Source organism: Trichosurus vulpecula, chromosome 8 (assembly GCF_011100635.1).
Source record: "Trichosurus vulpecula isolate mTriVul1 chromosome 8, mTriVul1.pri, whole genome shotgun sequence".
Classification (NCBI taxonomy): Eukaryota; Metazoa; Chordata; class Mammalia; order Diprotodontia; family Phalangeridae; genus Trichosurus; species Trichosurus vulpecula.
In genome coordinates, this window is record NC_050580.1 from 244,259,790 (window position 1) to 244,280,830 (window position 21,041).

The 21,041-nt window shown below is 37.1% G+C and overlaps 1 pseudogene; it reads left to right on the forward strand.

The window, feature by feature from the left end:
- Positions 1-2,375: 2,375 nt before the first annotated feature.
- Positions 2,376-3,334, forward strand: LOC118829365 (annotated as a pseudogene).
- The last annotated feature ends 17,707 nt before the right edge of the window (positions 3,335-21,041 follow it).

Consider the following 21,041-nt stretch of genomic DNA (forward strand, 5'->3'; position numbering starts at 1 on the left):
GCTTCACTACTGGTCAGCAATTGGGTCAAAGCCTGGCTGGTAGGGAAGGGAGGAGTCTCTGGGGTGGGACTTTGCTATACTGCCACTGCTCACTTGTCTTGGGAGCTGCTGGTGTGTAGGAGGGTGGGGCTTCCCTGGTGGATTGTCCCAGGTTTGGAGCCTTGATACATGCCCTCTGCTAAGATATTGACTGCTGCTTCTGCTGCTGCTCTTGGACCTCCTTCCCTCCCACCCTAATGAGACAGACCTTTCCCGCTGGGCTGGTAAGCTGCTTTCCTGCTCCTAGACCAATTCTGAGGGGTTTTCTATTTTTTTGGAGGGGAAATAGGGAGGGCTTCACAGTTCCTTCCTCACTCTGCCATCTTGGCACAGGAAGTGTGAAGCAAATTAACTTGCAAGAAAAATAGGTTCTACTATGTAATTTTCATGTGTTGGGGAGGAGAGGTCTGTAACAGGTCCAAAAGCTGAATTTGAATGCTTCTTTCTCTAAGTGAAAAAAAATTAAAGACGACTGCTTTCAATCCTTGCTGGCAATGGAAACCTAGAAAATTTTAAAAATCCTATCCCCTTCAAGGACATGAAAGTAAAAATCCTATGATGGTAAGGAAATAGAGGGAAGAAACTTTGAAACTCTGTTCTGTTCTGAAATGAGGAAACATTAACATGTATCAGTTGATACCATATCCTTCCCTTTTCTACCATATACTCCTTCCCCTTTATAATGACAAGAATCAAGGATGATGTTTCCCCTCTGTCAATGAAGATTTTTCCACTAGCACCAACCTTATGTAAGAATAGGGTAAGGGGCAGCTAGGTGGCACAGTCAGTAGAGCACCGGCCCTGGAGTCAGGAGGACCTGGGTTCAAATCCAGCCTCAGACACTTGACACATGTACTAGCTGTGTGACCTTGGGCAAGTCACTTAACCCCAATTGCCCTGCCAAAAAGCAAAAAAAAAAAAAAAGAATAGGGTAAAACACCAGATGTGATGGAGTTTATCTGTAATGTCAGCTAACGGGGATGCTAAGGTTGGCAAGTCTTGAGTATCTGAGTTCTGAGCTGTGGTGGACTGGTCCTATCAGATGCCTGCACTGTTTGGCATCAATAGTGAGGGGTGGAGGTACGGGACCAGGTTGCTTAAGTAGGGATAAACTAGTTCATGTTAGAAACAGAGCAAATCAAAGTTCCCATGATAATCAGTAATAGGATAAAGACCATAAGTGGCATCTACATTTCCAGCCTGGGTGAGGTAGGAGACCTAGTCTTAAAAAAAAAAGACTAATTTTAAACAATGTTGATTAGTCATTAAAGTCTGGAAAAGCAAATGATCCTGGTATGTAGCAATTAAATATAATATTGCTTATTTTGAACAAATGCCAAAGTTGGAAACAGGAAGAGAATGAACAACAATTTATTTCTGGCACCTTTAACCTTTCCATTATGTAAGTCAATTGCTTGAAGTTATATACATTTTACATCTGTAGGAAATATTAAAGCAACCAGATGGTTATTCTTGATAAGAGAAGCATAGTGAATGACACAGATTAATGACTTGGCCAATTGCTCTTCCCTTTGTATATATTGGTTGTCCAACACATATAGATAAATATATAGATAGATAGACAGATAGATAGACAGATAGATAGACAGATAGATGAATACATGTCATGGGAGCTTCAAACACTTGAGACATAGGCAAATATGTGTAAATATATAGATACCTCTCTCTCTCTCCATATATATATATACATATATATATATATATATATATACACATATATATATGTATGTATGTGCATCTGTGTATACACATATATACATGACCTATATCCCTAATAAGCAGCAAGATGTAATTTCCAATAAATCTTTTTGTAATTAAAATAGATTTGAAATCTTTTCAACATGGATATTTTTGAATCTTTGAAAAATGTATATTTATTTAGTGGAAAAAATCTGACTATATAATTCAGAAAAAAATGGAATAGAAAAGGAGATAAGAACTCCCCTTAATTATAACTCCAAAAATAATAATTTAAAACATTTGTGAAGGATGTTGTAGATCCCAAAGTTGAGAGGAAGGAAGACAAGGATGTGTTGAAGCTGGCTTTTACCAACTCACAGAACCAGGTATTAAATTTTCAGTGTGAGCATTTACACCTCAGAAATTGGGGACTTTTAAGGCTCAATTTATTTGATTATGATGATTATTTATTATTATTATTTTCTTGACTTAAGAAAGTGATGTAGAATGTTAATAATGCAGATTAAACTTAAAATGTGCCTTGTATTTTTTTTTGTTCAAAAAGCCAGTTAGATCTCAGCATGGGAATTTTCTGAGTTTGCACAGAATTGACCTGACCTGTGAGGTGAAAAGAAATGGCTCTTTCCAGATTTCATAGGGTGACAATGAGTGATGGGAACATTATTCCAGTACTGGTACTTGGTACTTATGGACCTAAAAGTGTTCCCAAAAGTGAAAGTGAGGAGGTCACAGAGGTGTCTATTGAAGTGGGCTTCTGCCATATTAATGGAACTTTCCTATACAAAAATGAAAAAGAAGTTGGACAGGCAATCTGAGCAAAGGTTGCAGATGGAATAGTAAACAGAAAGGACATATTCTATACAGGGAAGCTTAGGAGTATGCACTACTACCCCAAATTGGTGAAGCCTGCCCTGGAAGAGTCCCTGAAGAGCCTCCAGTTTGATTACCTTGACCTCTGTATTATTCATTGGCCTGTCTCTCTTAAATCTGGCGAAGATAAACTCCCAATGGATGAAAATCACAAAATTTTCAGGGACTCTATATATTTATATAATACTTGGGAAGCCGTGGAGAAATGTAAGGATGCAGGCCTCATGAAGTCCATTGGAGTTTTCAACTTCAACTACAGGCAATTGGAAATGAACCTAAATAAAACTGGGCTTAAATATAAACCTGACTACAGGTGGAATGCCATTCTTACCTGAACCAGAGCAAATTGTTGGAGTTCTGCAAGTCAAATGATATTGTATTGGTAGCATACAGTGCTTTGGGATTCCACAGAGAGACTGCATGGGTAGATGAAAAGATTCCCATTCTCCTAGATGACCCAGTTCTGGGAGCCATTGCCAAGAAGCACAATTGGACCCCAGACCAGGTTGTTCTCCAATACCAGAATCAGTGAGGGGTGGTAGCCTCGGCAAAGAGCTTCATTGAAAAGCGGATCAAAGAGAACTTTCAGGTGTTTGATTTGCAGTTGACTCCAGAAGACATGGAAGTCACTGATGGCCTTAATAAAAACTTTCCTAATCTGACTCTTAATCAATTCAAAGAATGCACTAACTATCCTTTTTAATTGTGAATATTAGTGAAGTTCTGACTCAGAAGATTTATGAGGCATTGCAGCTTTCTCAAAAGAGGGGTGTACTTTTGGTCTGTTACATCTGTAGCAAGATGGCTTTGAGAGTTGATGTCTATAGTTTGACCTCTGGATTGAATATGATAACTTTGGGAATTGATACATGATAATTCTATGGTTACGAGATAGTACTGTTTCTGCAAGAGAATTTCCTCAGAGGTCAGTTTGTTCTTGTGATGGGGAAAACAGTTTATTTTACTGGGCCCACTCATGAGTAATTGTGGGGAAAGGTAGTTTGTCTTATTGGTGCCCACTCATGAGTTATTGCTATGTATTGCTAGGCATGGTATCCTTGGGCTGGGGAGAAAACTGTCAGGGATAGTGTTTTGAAGCTAGGGAGAAATATGATCTTGGAATTAGGGTCCAAACACAAGTACCCAAGCACCTCATCATTATAGTTTAAAGGTAGTTGTTCTATTCTAAGCTCTGCCTTTCCTTCCCCCAATAAGACAGACATAATGGTACATATTTATGTAGCATTTCGAAGTGTATCAAGCACTTTCATGCAGTAGTGCAACCTCTAAGTCAGAAATAAAATCTTTAAATTTAGGATATGTCTGTAATAAAGAAGATATAACTTCAATGCATACTATTCCATGTATACTTTCATAATGTTAATAATTTATGACCAAACTATCTGTCAAATAAAAATCTATCAAATTATCAAATAAAAACCATTCTTTACAAAATTTTAAAAAAATCCAGTTGTTAAACACTTACCAGAACAATCCTAGAGACACAAAGGGAGAAACAGATAATCTTTAAAACACTTCCAATAATAATATCTCATTGTTCATGGTTTCCATCATGCTCCTGGATATTACAGTTTAGGTCTTGATCTCCCCCTCTTGTATCCTCAAAGATTTTCCAATATAGACCTTCTGCCTATTTCACTGGTCTGATTATTTTGTAGCATATCTCTACATCCCATAACTGATGTTTAAGACTGAAATATCAATCAAGTAGACCTAACTGCACTTGGAGTCCTAGAGACATTCATAATGGAAATGATTGAAGTCATTTATCGTAAAATGGGAGGTGCTGGGGGGAAGCCTGGTTAGTGAGAACCACCAGATTAAATGAAGAGTTCAGCAGGAACATTGTGTCCTGCAGATAATTTCCTTAGGGAAAATACATAAACCATCCCTAAAAAAACCCACAAATACCTTCAAATACCTTCACTGTTCTGTTCTCATCCCAACCTCACCCCTCAAAAAAATAGAAAAATAAGTTAAGGCCAGCATAGTATTGACTTTTGCATAAACAATGGAAGTCTCCATATTGGAGACTAATATATGATCTCACATAAACTTCTAAACCAAAGGTTCTTAAGATGGGGCTCTGTGAACTTGTTTTTAAATGTTTTGATGACTGTGTTTAACAGACTTTGTTTCTTAATAATCCTATGTATTTTATTGCATGCAATTAAAATGTTACTTTGAGAAGGTGTCCATTGGCTTTTCTAGCCTGCCCAAAATAAAACAAACAAAAAACAAAACCCTGCCCTACACTAAGTGAATCATACTTTACCTTGCAATTATTTGACTATTCTAGTTACTTACTTTTCCTAGCATTTAAATATGATTCTTTGCAAATAGCATTCAATGCATTTTGCTCTCGTCTCATTGTCATAATATTTGCAAAATGCTTCTGAGGCAGATTTCTTTCGTGCAATTTCAAGCTTAATTTAACTCATCCTACAAACAGACATAATAGAATGATGTATCAGATAGAAAAACACAGAAGTGAGTCAAACTCGTGTTTTGAGACCCTAAGTCAGTCAAAGCAAATTCACAAAGGCTCTGTGGCCCAGATATGCAGTTTTAATTATGAAACGATAGAAGATACATATTTTCAGATCTCTCTTTCATGAATGACGTTATGGTTCATAGATGAGATGCTACATAAATGCTTTGAAAACTCTGGAATGTCCTCTTCCCCAGGCTCTGCTCTTTTATTGCCATGTCTAATGTGTTTTTCCTCCCTCCGGTCTAGAACTCAATGCCAAGTGTCATATAACTCCAATAATACAAAAGCAAACAAACTGGTTGATTCAATTGATATCTAGACAGGTTTAATTTATGTCATTGGCAGTGACGTAATAGGCAGGTATCCATTACGTTGGGCAGCTAGGGGGTATAGTTGATAGAATACCAGGTCTGAATTCAGTAAGACTCTTCTCCCTGAGTTTGAATGTGATCTCATATACTCACCAGCTGTGTGATCCTGGGCAAGTTACTTAATCCTGTTTGCCTCAGCTTCCTAATCTGTAAAATGAACTGAAGAAAGAAATGGCAAACCACTCCAGTATCTTTGCCAAGAAAACCCCAAATGGGGTCACAGAGAGTCAGAAACAACTGAAAAAAAAATCACTCAACAAAAACAATATACATTAAATCAGTTGTGATTAACACCAACCATAATTCCTTAAAAATAGATCATAGGCCTAACACCACACAAGAAGTTCATTATCTAACCCAACTCTCTAATTGTTCAGACGATGAAGCTGAAGCCCAGGGAGCTAAAATTATTTACCCAAGTTTACCCAGGTTAAAAAAAAAAACATTAAAATAATGGCAGATTGGATTCAGCATAAAATTGAGGTGTGGTAATGAAGTAGCAAGATTGATTCTACAGGTATATAAACCAAAAGGACTAATTTCACTGTGGTCTTTCCTAAGTGGAATGTTTGTGTGTGTATAAAGGTGATCTCCATCTTTCACTATTCTATTCATTTGCCATAATTAAGACCCATATGTCACTTTCTAAAGTCTTTTTTTTCATTTATTCCTTATTTTTCACACAAGAAGACAACAGAGTTAAGTGCTATAGATACCCAGTCATGGGACCTGCATCTGAACCCAAACATTGCCACTGTATCAATTCACTAAACTTCTTTGGACCTCAGTTTCCTCATCTTGTCCCTTCTTTCCCAACCTGGTTTATATCTCTTCCCCCCAAATAAACTAAATAAAGGCACAAATATAATTATCTTCCACAAAACTACAATGTCTAAAAATAAGTAGTAAGAAAATAACAGTAATTAACTCAGTATTTCTATCAATATTTGATATTTTGTTTACATACCTGCAGAACTCTTCATATTTCATTAAAAAATCTAAAGAACCATACTGAATCATTAGCATTACATTTTCAAATGATTCTCAAGTTATTTACTTGACATACACATATATACATATATGTGTGTATGTATATACACATACATACACATACTTCCTGACTCCATATAGCCCGATAGCCAGTCATTGAGTTCAAGCTGAAACAGATATTAGAGATTATCCAATCTACCCTTTTTTAAATAAAGGATTTAAAGGACTTGTGCAAGGCACACAAAGAGTAAGCAATAAATCTTGGATTTCAGTGCAGGTTTCTTGATTCCAGAACCAGCACCCTTTCCATCATACCCATTTCGACTTGCTGCCTTTTTGTGTTAGAGCCAAGGAATACATAGGTTAAAGGCTTCCGAATGTCTTAATCTTGGCATACGGGCTGCCATCTTTAGACAATGCATCATAATCTGTTCAAACCTTCTTTGTCAAAGATTAAACTGAAGGAGAGCTAAAAATAGTTGATGAATGAGAAAAAAACTGGCTTGAGACCACTTTTTTTTTCCTTGGGGGCAAAATAATATATTGATAAAACTATGAATTAGTACAAACCTTCTGGAAAGCTATTTGTAATATTCAAATAAAGTGACTAAAATCTCTGTAACCTTCGATGCAGAGAAGTCACTGCTAGATACAGAAAGTTATTGAGGAAAAGAAAGGTTTCACATTTTCAAAAATTGTTTTACATTTTTTTGTGGTAGAAGAGAATTAGAAACAAATTCATCATTCATTAACAGGGAAATAGTTAAACAAATTGCAGTACATGAATATAACAGAATATTTGGTACTATAATATTTGTGATATAATAATAATCATAATAGCCCACATTTATGCAACACTTTAAGATTTACAAAATATTTTACATATGTTGTCTTATTTGATTCTCAAAACAATCCTTTGAAGTGTTATTATAATCCTCATTTTGTTGATGATCTAAAAAAATAATTGCCTAGGATTACACAGTTGGTAAGTATCTGAAGGAAGATTAGAAATTTGAGTCAAGTAGATTCCAACCCAGGGCCCTAGCCACTGCTTCACCTATAAAAAATCATGAGCATGAAAAATACAGAGAAACATGGAAGATTTACATTATCTGATTGAAAGATAATAAACAGAGCCAGTAAACAATGCACATGATTATTTCATCAAAATAAATGAAAAGAACAACCACAAATAAATAAAAAATGAATGTCAAGAAATTATCAAGAACAAAGGTTACCTGGAATACAATATGAGAAGATGCCAATCCCTGCTCTTTTGCAAAGACAAGGAGCACACAAACATGGAAGGCAACCAGGTCTTTGTTTCAGGGCATCAAGTTTAGAAGGTACTAAATTTAGAGGGCCCTAACATAATTTGCAATCTTCTAAGAAATTGGAAACAATAAAATCTAAATACCTGCATAGAATTTTTCTAATTATTAGAAATTTACGATATGCCAATCATTGGAGATACCAAAAAACAAAACAAAACTAACCTAAACAAAAGAAACAAACAAAAAAACCTCTTCTTTTAAAGAGCTTATATGTTAATGAGCAGTGAGACAACAAAATAAATAAAAGAGCAGTGTCCAAGGAGCGTCATTTGCATTTGGAAAATTGCAAGTAGCTATGGGGTAATAATAGATTGACTGACAAACTATTTTGAAGAGCAATGATGGTATTGTTTTGATTATGGTTAAAAATATATATCAAACAGATGGTGGGCAAGGTGAGCTCCTTCTCTGTACCTTCTCCCTATCCTCTCTCCCCTCTTTAATTACAGGTTTTATTTGAGTGTCATATGATTACTTGCTCCTCCCAAAATGGGCAATGTCTGCCCTCTAACCACACCCATGGAATTCAGTATCTCATAGGATCACAGTTTTAGAACAAGAGGGTATTTTAAATGTCGTTTAGGGGGTAGAGCCAAAATGACTGAGTAAAAGCAGGGACTTGTGTGAGCTTTCCCCCAAATCCCTCCAAACACCTGTAGAAAATGACTCTAAAGAAATTCTAGAACTACAGAACCCAGTAAATGACAGAGTAAAACAAGTCTCTAGACCAAGACCACCAGGATGGTCACTGGGAAGGGTCTAACATGTGGTGCTGGGTGCAGAGTGCCATGCTGGCACAAACCAGGCTGGAGCAGACTCAGCATAGCAGGCCTCAGGGTACTAAATCACTGAGCTATGGAGGTTTCCAGACTTCTCAACCCACAAATGCCAAAGACAAGTTAGCAGGTCAAAGGGAAAACTCTGTCAGACCCGGGTGAGAGAAGGGTGTGGTCTGGTCCCAGCCCTGAAGCTACGGAGGTGGCTGCAGCAGCAGCAACAGCAGCAGCAGTAGCTGCTGCTGCCAGAGTTCCAAACCAACAGACTGGGGCCGGGGGGGGGGGGGGGGGGGCGGAGGAGGGCTCGGTAATGATCAAGTGGCTTATTAGAGTAGAAGTGCAGGGATCTCTTGGCATTGGGGCAGGGTCCTCTTGCTTTGTCCTGCTTGGATCTGGCTCCCAATTCTGGTTGGCTGTCCTGGGTGGAGGAGGAGCACTAGGGTGGCAGAGCTTGTGGTGGCTGTGGAGAGGGAATCCTCCTAACAGTTCCACTGAAGAAAAGAGTGCTTGAGGTCACTCACAAACTCCAGGGTAGTACAGGAGGAGAATAAAAACCTCTCCTTGGAACATATCACCTCAGAAGAACTGAAAATTTGCAGATGCCTACAAGTAGCTAGGAAAACAGCAGCTCAAAACCCCTGAAGCTTGGGGCAGAGCACTCTGCACTCTAGAGGCAGAGTCATACCTTGACAAAGAGCTCAAAAGTCAAGTAATTGTCTGGGAAAATGAGCAGACAGTGTGAAAAAAAAAAAACTCAGACTATAGACTCTTACTTTGGTGACAAACAAGATCAAAACTTACACCAAAAAAAGACAACCAAGTCAAAGAGTCTACATCAAAAGCCTCCAAGAAAAATATGAATTGGTTGTAAGCCATGGAAGAGCTCAAAAAGGGATTTTGAAAATCAAGTAAGAGAAGTAGAGGAAAAATTGGGAAAAGAAATGAGAGGGATGAAAGAAAATCATGAAAAAGGAGTCAACAGTTTGCTAAAGGAGACCCAAAAAAATACAGAGGAAAATAACACCTTAAAAAATAGACTAACCCAAATGGCAAGAAATGTCCAAAATACCAATGAGGAGAAGAATGCCTTAAAAAGCAGAATTAGCTAAATGGGAAAGGAGGTGTAAAAGCTCACTAAAGAAAATAATTCCTTTAAAATTAGAATGGAGCAAATGGAAGTTAATGACTTTATGAGAAATCAAGAAATTATAAAACAGAACCAAAGGAAAAAAAAATAGAAGACAATGTGAAATGTCTCATTGGAAAAACTACTGACCTGGAAAATAGATCCAGGAGAGATAATTATAAAATTATCGGACTACCTGAAAGCCATGATAAAAAAAAAAAAAGAAACAAAGCCTAGACATCATCTTTCAAGAAATTATCAAGGAAAACTGCCCTGATATTCTAGAACCAGAGAGTAAAAGAGAAATTGAAAGAATCCACAGATCACCTCTTGAGAAAGATCCCAAAAGGAAAACTCCAAGGAATATTGTAGCCAGATTCCAGAGTTCCCAGGTCAAGGAGAAAAGATTTCAAGTAGCCAAAAAGAAACAAGTTTAGTATTGTTGAAACGCAATCAGGACAACACATGGTCCAGCAGCTTCTATATTTAGGGATCTGAAGGCTTTGAATATGATATTCAGGAGGTCAAGGAAGCTTGGATTAAAATCAGGAATCACCTACAGAGCAAAACTGAGTATAATACTTCAGGGGAAAAAATGGAAATTCAATGAAATAGAGGACTTTCAAGCATTCTTGATGAAAAGACTGGAGCTGAATAGAAAATATGACTTTCAAATACAAGAACCAAGAGAAGCCTGAAAAGGTAAATAAGAAAGAGGAATCATTAAGGACTTATTAAAGCTGAACTGTTTACATTCCTACATGGAAATACAATATTTGTATCTCGTTAGACCTTTCTCAGTATTAGGGTAGTTGAAGGAAATATATATATAGACAGAGGGCGCAGGGTGAGTTGAATATGAAGGGATGATATCTAAAAAATAAAATTAAGGGGTGAGAGAGGAACATATTGGGAGAAGGAGAAAGGTAGCAGTAGAATGGGGTAAATTATCTCATAAAAGAGGCAAGAAAAACTGTTATAATGGAAGGGAAGAGGGGGAAGTGAAAGGGAATGAGTGAACCTTACTCTCATTGGATTTGGCTTAAGGAGGGAATAGCATACACACTCAATTGGGTATCTTACCTGAGAGGAAAGTAGGGCAGGGGGAGGAGATGGGGGAGGAGGGATGATAGAAGGGAGGGCAGATTGGGGGAGGAAGTAGTCAGAAGCAAACACTTTTGAAAAGGGACTGGGTAAAAGGAGAAAATTGAATAAATGGGTGACAGGATAGGATGGAGGAAAATATAGTGTCTTTCACAACATGACTATTATGGAAGTGTTTTGCATAATGATGCATGTATAACCAAATTGAATTGCTTGCCTTCTCAAGGACAGCTGTAGCAACAATTTTGCTAGCAGCTACTGTGGCTGTATAAAACCAACAACAACTAGCACACAGAAGGCTGCCAACACAGGTTCTTTTATCTGCCTTACTAAGGAAAGCAATGTTAAGGGGTTCACAATCTTACTTTAATCCAACATACAAATATCATTCACTTAGTTCAGGAGGAAAAGCCAGCAACCTGAGCTTCAGAGCAAATACAAAGTACAAACACACACAATATAAACAGACCAAAACACAATTCATAGTTACCAGGAAAGCATCAACATCTGGGTTTATGAGCCAGAGGGCTCTTAAAGCAGCTGCCCAGAGTCCCATACCATGCTTCCAATGACTGAGAGCCTAAGGGGAAGATGCCAACCTCTTGAGTTTTATATATGTATATACATATACTGTTCAAGGTCAAAGGGTGTCACAACATAAGACTCACCCAGGTGACCTAAAAGAGTCACAAACGTGTGTCTTAAACCCACTTGGCCTAGGCTTTCCCTTGAGGCAAGGAGGTCATCAAAGACTCCTGACTTAATCAAAGAAACAAAGGCCAGACTGTTCAAGGGTACTTGATTAAATAAGTGTTAAAAGAGAAAACAGTAAAAGAAAGTCCCACCTTAATTACCAATACAACTGGGTGGGATGAGGAGGGAGGGAAGAAAGGAGAGAATTTGCAACTCAAAGTTCTAAACACAGATGTGAAAAACTGTTTTCACATGCAACTGGGAAATAAGATATACAGGCAATGGGGTCTAGAAATCTATCTTGCCCTGCAAGAAAGCAAAGGGAAAGAGAAAAGGGGTGAGTAGGGTGATAGAAGGGAGGGAAGATTGGAGAAAGGGGCCATCAGAATACATGCTATCTTGGGGTGGGGGGAGGGGAGAGATAGGGAGAAAATCTGTAACTCAAAGTCTTGTGGAAATGAATGCCGATAACTAAAAATAAATAATGTTTTAAAAAAAAAGGTCACTTACTCCAATTGCCTCATTTTGCAGTTGAAAAAATCTGGAAATATGGACCAATACCTGTGTACACACACAAATGTGAAATATGCCAGTATGTATAAATTAATATATTATCCTGAACATATCACAAAATATTTTATTCACATATTTAATTATATAACTGAATTCATCCAAATTATTTTTTATCAATGGACAACTTTTGCTTTCATAAGAAGAAACCAGTGAAAACTAGATTCCATTAGTGGACTGAGGAAGAAATTCAATTTAAAATGCACATTTTCCTGAAACAGGCAGTTGAGAATCAGAGTCTGCCGGTCGTAACTGAAAATTTTGTTTTTAAAAAGCATATTTCATTTCTAATTATCTCTGTCAGATAAAAAAAAATCCAGCTGTTTATGCTTGTGATTGCTTTCTTGGATCTGGGCCCAAAGGTGAACTAGGTGAGTTCCAGACCTCCCAATGGATGACCTATTTGTCACTGCTACGTAGAACTGCTCCATTTTAGGTTATCTTGTTTGTTTTTCTTTTATCTTAACATAAAATCTTTTCAACTGCCAGGAAGCAATATGAGCCTCAGAAGGACTAAGAGAGACACCATTTTTCTTCTCACTCCATCACCCCCTATCCCTAAACCCTCTAACATTAGAGGCCTCTTTGGTATTATTATGGGAACAATGGTGCTGTTCATACTGAGAGCTCACTGTAATAGCTCTGCTTTCTCCTTTATGGCTTGGATGTGAACTTGACTGATTACCCAGGGAGCCTATACTGTACCTTGTCAGAATGCTTATTAAGGAGGCTGGAACTTGGTTTTAACAGACCTGGGAAGAATACTTCGGAGTTTCACCAGTTCCATAATGCAGTTCCTCTGGGCTCCCATTAAAAGAAGGCCCCAGGTGAACCAAGTACCAGGTTGCATTTGAGTTAAGGGGGAAAAGTGTACATTGTGATGAAGTGCTCTTAACATTTCACAGTTTAGCATAATTGGATTCTAACAGGAGCTTTCTGTCAAAAAATCTTTTCAGTCAAGAGTCCTATCAAAGAACTCAGTTTCATTTACATCTCTATTTAAAAGGCATATTTTATTCCAAATGCCATCCCTGGGGATAATTAAATGATACATTGACAATCTATGAACCCAACAAGGGGACTATGGTAACAACACTTACACTTTTTATTTTTCTTGCAGAATGTATACTTATTTTTTTGAAAATTATTTTTTCCAATTATGTAACTATTTGAGAGGTGGGAGGGGTGCAAAAAAAGAGTAGGATAGAGCTAGACTGGTAGGTATAATTCATCAAAAATATTTTTTTATAACCAGCATAAGCTACCTATTCACTCATAGTAAGTAATGCCAAAAGAGATGGATCTTGTAGGTCAGCATATGGACCAAGTGGTCAGAAATTTGGGAATGTTCTTCCTGACTTTGCCACTTAGGCATTGTGTGGCCTTGAACAAGTTCCAATAACCTCCCTGCATCTCCTCATGTTTCCTCAACTGTAAAATGGGATCATAATATTGAATGGGAGTAGACAAGTTGTGCATGAGCCACTAAATATGGCTCCTATAAAAGTAGAGACTTTCACCCATAAAATTTCCTACACGCCAGACTTAATAAAAAATCTATTTACTATTCCCTTTCTTCCAGGCAAATAAAGAGATGTGAAATAAACAGTCATTGGATAATGCCTACTATAAGCCTCTTTCCACTCATTTATAAAGTTATGACATTTCTAGATTTATTTGGAGGGGGAAACGCTATTTCCAAATCTCAGTCCATTGCAAATATCTTGTTTCATAGCTAGGGAAACTAAGGCTGCAAAGGAGTTCCTATAAATTTTTGTTATGCTATTTAGCCCAAGAGATCTACATGTTGCAAATGCAGAGACTGTTATTCATGGGTCTCTGTTAGTGATCCAGTAGAGAGAATAAGACTCATAGATTTAAGCAAATGTTGCAGTCAGAATTATTAAACACTAGTTCTGTTATTAAGTGGGTAGGCAGACTCTACAGCTCAAAAATTTTTTCAATATTTTCAATAAATATCGTTTTTCTATATGTTAAACAAAATAAAAACAAAATAGAATGCTCCCATTTCTCTATCGACCAACCCTGTTATCATTTTAGAGTATATGTCCAGTTACCTAGCTTGATCTATTTTGAAAAATCAGAACTTTTAAATTTTAGGAACTATCAAAAATATTTATTGAACAAAATTATGCAGTGCTCCACTAGGCAATGTGGAATAGACCAGAGAAAGAAGTAGATGACATTATCTATACATCGTCTGAAGGACTTTACAAATTTAACTGGAAAGAAGATACATAAAAACATGAATAATAAGCGTGTATGTGTGTGTCTGTGTATCGGTGCATGTACACCCAGACATATGTGCATACATATACACATATATCTATGTGTGTGTGTGGTTATACACACATATATTCAATGAAACAAAAACAATTAAAAAACCAGATTTTATCTATGCTGAGTTGACATGAAACATTATAAACTTTAGAAAATAGAAATCTTGGGACACAAATTCTCCTTCTTAGATAGAAAGGGAAGGAAAAGGGGGATAATAGCTTCACCAGGTGCCTGGATTATCAGTCAAGTCCAAGTTCATGATCAATTGACCATTCTCAATGATGTGATCATAGCTGTGCCATCTGCCCCCATGGATGAATGAACCAGCCACCCAGCTGTTACTCTTCCCCTGCAATTCATTTCTCCACATCATGTATCACCTCCGACAATTATCATTTCCCCCCTTTTTTTCATCTTTACCAATCTGGTGGGTATGAGATGTTTTCATTTCCATTTCCCTTATTAGTAGTGACTTGGAATTATTTTTTCAGAAGATTTTTGATAGCTCACTTTTCGTCTCTTGAGAACTTTCTATTCATATCTTTAGACACTTAGGAGAGACAGACACAGACACAGAGATATACACACAGAGAGATAGAAAGAGAAAGAGAGACAGAGACAGAAAGAGATAGATAGAGACAGAGAGACAGACATTGAGAGAGAAAAAATAAAGTGCTGATTACAGGGATATTAACAAATGAAAACAAGATAGTTCCTCTAGTCAAGAACCTTACTAAGGGGAGAGGGGGAGAGACAAAGAAAGGTGATACATATGGGAGGGCAGGAAGAGTACCTATATAGGGGCAAGGTAGCAGATGAGAAGAAAAATGATATCCAGAGAGAGTTCAGGCAAGAAGGAGGTGAAGCATGCTTTAAATACTTCCTAAAATGGTGGTCCCTGGGAGGAAATAAAAAATGCAGGGGGCAGGATGCAGAATGGATATTTCCCAGGGAGTTAATATGGCAGCAAGGAGAAAGAGGATTCCAAAGAGAATCAAGAAATTGAGGTAAAATTTAGCCAGAGACCTTCTCAAAATGCCACCTTTACACCAATAACTCCTTCCTTTGCCACACTTTCAGGAGATTCAGTTCAAAATGCCCAAGCTATTTTTGAGTACTACTTCCAAGATGGCAAGAGAAAACAACTCTGTCTCCTTTGGGGTGCATTTCTAAGACATCTATGCAATCAGGATCCATATCAAAAGATTAGCTACCATTCCTAAAGACCAATTCACATGATTTTACCTTGTACTCAATTGCCATCTCTAAATATCTCTCTTTGCATAGCAGCAAAACCTAGAATTCAGAACTCAGAACTTATAATAATAACCAAGGTGCTTACGGTGATTCAGTTCTTACATGGCTGACTCCCACCAGGACTAGGAAGGTATTCCGTATTTTTAGCCACTCTGCTAAGCCAAAAAATAAGATTTGTAATCCTGACATATTTTTACCTGTTTGATATTGTATAGAATGACATAATTTCTTCAATTCATTAATCATCTCCTGGAAGGGGATTAAAGTTCTATCAACACTAATAGTAAATCTTTTTTTGGCTTGGGGGCTTGTGATTTTTTTTTTTTGGATGAGCTGGTGCAATTCTCCAAAATGGATCATAGGAAGAATAAAAAATATGCTCCATGTAAGGCCTCAGTCTGCCAATTTGTGAACTTAAGAATTGTATTTCCCCATACAATATAGCATAAATCATGTTTTAATTTCCAAGGCAAGCTAGGATCATAGAATTTAGGGCTAAGAGGCATCTTAGAGATCATCTAGTACAAACCATTAATTTTATCAGTGATCAAACTGAGGTCCAGAGAGGCTAAGAAATTTTCTATGGTCACATAGGTAATAAGTAGCAGAACTGGTATGAGATTAAAATTCCTCTGACTTCAAACTCCAAGTCATTTGCTATGATACAATGAAAGTTTACTTTAATATTTTAGTTCAGTTGTTCTTGTCCTTTTTTTTTCGATCTTGGCCTCCTCTGGGAGTCTGATGAAGCCTATGGACCAATTCTCGGAATGATGTCTGTTAAATAAATAAAATAAAATGCATAGGATCAGAAAAAGAAACCAATCGAAGTGTAGTTATCATTTTTGAAAATTTCGTAGACCTTAGGTAAGAACCCCAGCTTTAGAATTTTATGGTTTCATTTTTGTGGGTGGACCCTTCACTGATATAAATAGCTGCCTTTCTGTGCTTTCTGTGATTATTGTCAAATCAAATCATGACCTGGTGATGAGCCTCTCTAAATTTTGCTTGGCTGGCCCTTCTATAATAGGCATGCATGCTATTTCCCAGGTTTATACTCTTAGGCTTTCCAGACTTCAAGCCTCTTGCTGTGCTTGTGCCAGGACAGCTTTATTTTGATAAACCAAGGCAGCTTCCGTACCATCATGGAGAGCCAGTGTAGTCCTTTATGTTATCCCAAGTAAATGGAAATGCATATGTCTAAATATATGCATCTATTTCAAATGTGATTTTATACAAGTTTGTATTTTATGATCACATCATATATACATATACGCACATATGCATGTTGCTGTTCATCCTTTGTTTTCAGAGAAGACCAATGACATCACGAGCGATGACTTGTGTGTGAATTGGATTTAAGCAAGGCAAGGTTGTTTGAAATTGTCAGCATCACTCTCTCTTCTAGAGTTAGCAAAGTTCAGGGTCAGGATAAAAGTCAAGATGACTGGTGATGGCTTGGGATGCAATGGATGACTTTGGCGTCATGGATCTTTGATCTTCGATCTCCATAGCACCTATTTCAGCTGCCTTCATGGAACATCATTGAAACAAATTGTTCTCATAAGCCCATTCTGCTAGGGGAAGTCTTCACATCATTGGGGTAGACATCCCCCTAACTCTCTGATGGGTTTGAGGTCTGTTGGTTGCCCTCAATCTGGGTTACCCTGTCTTCCAAGATGGTTTTACTGGGGTGGAACCAGTGCACTGTTCGTGCTATACAGCTTCTTGGAGCCACAGGTTAGAGTTGGGTGAATATAGATACCAAAGGTGGATGAGCAGCCCCAAAAAGGGCTCAGCAGGCCCTCCCACCAGAGGTACCAATTTTCCCTGAACACCCCCTACATGTATGTGTACATATAAGTATGTATGCTCATATATCTATATCTATATCTATATCTATATATATATATATATATATATATGTGTGTGTGTGTGTGTGTGTGTGTGTGTGTGTGTGTGTGGTGTTTTATTTTTTCAGGGCTCTAAGATTCTTGCAACCTGATAGATCATGAAGACATATAGCACAATATCTTAGCATTTCAGGTTTAAAATAATACACTAGGCAAGAAATACATATATGTGTGTATGTGTACAGATACACATATACACGTACATGTACAAACATATGTGTATATATGTATGTATGTATATGTGTGTATGTATGTGCATAGCTAAGGGTAAGGAGTTTTGGATGAGATTTTGCCTCATATCTATCAAAAACTCCAAGCATACTATTTGGGAATTACTGGCTTAGGGCCTTAGATAAATAAGGAGTTTAGTGCAAGATAAGACTGGAAAAAAGTCATGTTTTAAGTCAAGTTATAGGAGATAAGAAGAAGGTGAGCTCACTTGATCCTGGCCAATTATATTCCACGAAGGCAGTGGAATGTAAGCTGAATTTGGAATCGAAGGACTTGTGTTCAAATTCTGACTCTTCCACTTAGTAACCATTTGACCTTGGGAAAGTTGCTTTGCCTCATTTTCTTCACCTACAAAATAAAAAAAAAATGTTTGACTACATGACTTTTATGGAAATTGCTGACTCTAAAATTATGATCCGGTTACATATTTTGGGTAATCAGAAAAAGATTTATGGGGACATGATCCTTTGTCTAAATACTTAAGTATGGGTAAAATTTTGATGGAGAGAGAAAATAGTGTTTTACTGCAACAACAGGAGACATAGAAATGGAGAGTATGGGATGTGTTCAGGGGCAAGCAAATAGTACAATTTCATTGGAGATCAGAATATGGGAAATGAGGTAATGTTACGTAACTCCTATCAATTACAAGGAACAAGGAAGTAAAAGGGAAAAAAAAAGTTCAAGACCAAATGAAGGAGATAGAGGATCATAGAAGAAAATAAAACACTCCAAATGACAAGTAATTAGAGTAAAACAAACTAAAACAATTCTTAAGTCTCACTTTACAGTCATCAGATTTTCAAATTTGGTCCCCCAAAAAAGAAAGAAAATGACAAATGTTGAAGGATCTATTAGAAAACAGGCTTATTGCTGCACTGTTTACAGCACTACAAATGGGTTCAACCATCTTGGAAAGCAATTTGGAATTATGCACAAAAATGTGTTCATGCCTTTTGACCCAGCTATATTACTTATGCTAGGCATAAACCCAAAAGAATAAAAGAAAAAGTAAAAGGTCCTATATGTACAAATATATTTATGGTAGCTCTTTTTTGTGGTAGCAAAAATTGGAAATGAAGAGGATGCCAATCAATTAGGGAATAACAAACAAATTGTAATAAATTAATGTAAATTGAATAGTATTTGGCTGTAAGAACAAGGAAATAGCTGATTTCAAAGAGACAATGCAAATATTTGCATGAATTGATGGAGAGTAAAGTGAATAGAATCAGTAGGATAATTAATACTACAACAACAATATTACACAAGTGAATTATTTTGAAGACTTTTCTAAACTTAGGAAGAATAAAATGAGCAGAACCAAGAAAACATTGTTATACAATGATGATAATACTATAAAAACAAGCAACTTTGAAAGTCATGAAAACTCTGACCAAAGCAATGACCACCTATGATTCCAGAGGACGGTTAATGAAACATGCTGTATACCTCCTGATAGAAAGGATGGATTTAGGATGGAGAATCACACATGTACATGTGCGCACACACACACACACACACACAGAGGAATGTTTTGCCTGATTATACATATATGTTAGAAAGAGGTTTATTTTCTTTCCTTTTCTCCCAATGATGCGGAGTAATAGAAGGCAAAGAACAATATTTATCTTAATTTAAAAATAAAAGTTAATTACAAGAAACGCATAAATAATAAAATACATCATGATAGACAGGTTAACCTAGATCTCAGCAAACATTCAATAACTATGATGAAGAGTACGTGTGTTTACGGGAACTGGCAGAGAAGTGCATGAGGGAGGAAATGAACGTGCTTAGCATCACTAAGCACTCGGAACTGAATCTGTTATTGATCCATTCGGGAATATTTACATCATACAAAACTGCCCTCTGCTCACTATTCAACTGCTGATCTTTACTCTTCAGCTGGGGAAATCATCTGCTTTACACCTGAACATAGCATTTAAAAGTTCTTTCAATTACCTATCTTCGTTAAAGGAGTGTACAGAACATGTTAGCACCTAATGTGGAAAAAGCAGTTCTTTTTAAGCTAGGGAAATGCAAAGCTCATCAACTTAGCTATCTCTGGTCTAGATATGCCAGCTCAGTCAGTTATGCATTCAACTAGATGTTCCACTGTCCAATCAGAGTCAAGCTCACAGCAACACAGCTCAGATGGTCACTTTCTTTAAGTCATCTCATCTGGATGCAACCCCGGCTCTGCTTTTCCTTTTCAGTCCAGTGGTGGTAGCAGTGAAAGACAAACCCTTAAGATAAGCTTCACCTCTTTCCAGTTCTAGGTGGCGATGAAGAGCAAGAGCAGAAGCTGGAGCTTTGGCTCAGTGAAGTCAATTCTCTGTCCAGCAAATCAGAAAACACTCAGATGAATTCTATCAGTCAACTGCTTGCATCTGACACAGCTTTGATAGAAAATCTTTTCAGCCCCCTTTCCTGTGTCAACAATTCTTCTCCTCAGACTCTTATGTCATTTTCTTCATTAACCTTGTTCCTCTGCCATCCATCAAAATTCAGTGGCTTAAAAATGAGAGTCCCCTAACTCTCACAGATGTAGCTTACACTTAAAATCTCGTAACTCCTCAAATCATCCATATTAAATTGATAGGCTTTTAAATTTTATTTTTTGTTGTTCAGTCATTTTTCAATCATGCCTGACCCTTTGTGTCCCCATTTAGTTTTCTTTTTTTTGGAAAAGACTTTGGAGTGGTTTGCCAGATGAAGAAACTGAGGTAAATAGGTTTAAGTGACTTGCCCAGGGTCACACAGCTAGGAAGTGTCTGAGGTCTGATTTCATCTCAGGAAAATGAGTGTTCCTGACTCCAGGCCTGGCACTGTATGCATTGTGCCACCTGTTTGCCTTTAAAATTTATGCCTATCTCCCAATATACTTACACTTGTCCCTTCCACATCATGACTTTCTACTTTGTGACCTTCTCCATCATGGTTTCAATATATTGCAGGTCAGCATAAGAAATTAAAAGGGAATTTTTGGAGAGTTTTGCAGAAGCCACAGATGACACACAAAGAAGGCCAGCAGATGGCAAAAAAGTTTAGAAACTCAGAAATGCGTAACATATACGTATATATATATATATATATATATATATATATATATACACATAGTTTTATAATATCAACACATTTTTCTTTTATTGCCATAAATATGCCCAAATTTTATAACAAGGTACTGTAAACACCCCATAAAAGAAAAATAAAAAATTCAGACTTC